The sequence below is a fragment of the Limulus polyphemus genome, unplaced genomic scaffold, assembly GCF_000517525.1.
Source record: "Limulus polyphemus unplaced genomic scaffold, Limulus_polyphemus-2.1.2 Scaffold1428, whole genome shotgun sequence".
In the NCBI taxonomy this organism is placed as follows: Eukaryota; Metazoa; Arthropoda; class Merostomata; order Xiphosura; family Limulidae; genus Limulus; species Limulus polyphemus.
The window spans coordinates 232,001-232,803 of NW_013667038.1; the positions used below are offsets into that span (position 1 = coordinate 232,001).

Here is an 803-nt window from a genome sequence, read left to right on the forward strand (position 1 = left end):
TAGCTTTGCGCGAACTTCAAAACAAACAGACAACTAACATTTAAATTTATCGTTCCTAGTTTAAAAATGTAAAATTATAGTTAGTAGGCAGTATGTTAGCGTACACTTGTACAGTATTTTGTTTATTATCGGAACAAATATTGACTTATTTTTTCCCTGTTTAAGCTACATTAAACAGTGTGTCGTTAACGATTTTTATATTTGTCATTTAGAGCTGAACTTAATCTAGTACAGTGGTTCCCAACCTTTTCACCAACAAGGACCCCTTTTATTATTATTTTTCCCCACCGACCCCATGTTCTTTAAAGATTCCGTCTACCCAACAAACTTTTTATTAACTAATATTTTATTCGTCTCGGCTTTTTACGTGTTATTATTCTGTGTCCTTCCGTGCATTATTTAATTAAGGAAAATAATTCTTGAACTCCCAGTATTACATCGCGGACCACAGGTTGGGAACCACTGATCTTGCGGTTAGCATTTCGGGCTGTGTACCCGGAGTCGTGATGATGCCTTCAAATGTAAAGAACGTTACAAAAGTGACAGTTAGTTGGTTCTGTTATTAGTTCCACAGACCTCAGTGGCTGGCTGCCTTCTCTGTGGTCATCAGTACCTGAACCTTGTGGTCTCCATGTTTAACCCACGATTGCATAAAGTGTGTTTCGGGATGAAACTTTCATTTCCTATGTAGTATTCACTCACAAAATGATTTGCTGGTAGAGCATAAGACATAATTGTTTCAGCAGTCCATACTCAACTTTTTGTTTTGTTATGCCTAGTAATCCATACCCAACTTTTTGTTG

General features: G+C 36.9%; 1 protein-coding gene across 3 annotated transcripts in view; it reads left to right on the plus strand.

Annotated features, from left to right (window-relative positions):
• LOC106463516 (colorectal mutant cancer protein-like) overlaps window positions 1-803 on the plus strand; it is a 50,017-nt gene that overhangs the window by 14,360 nt on the left and 34,854 nt on the right. The window lies entirely within an intron of this gene.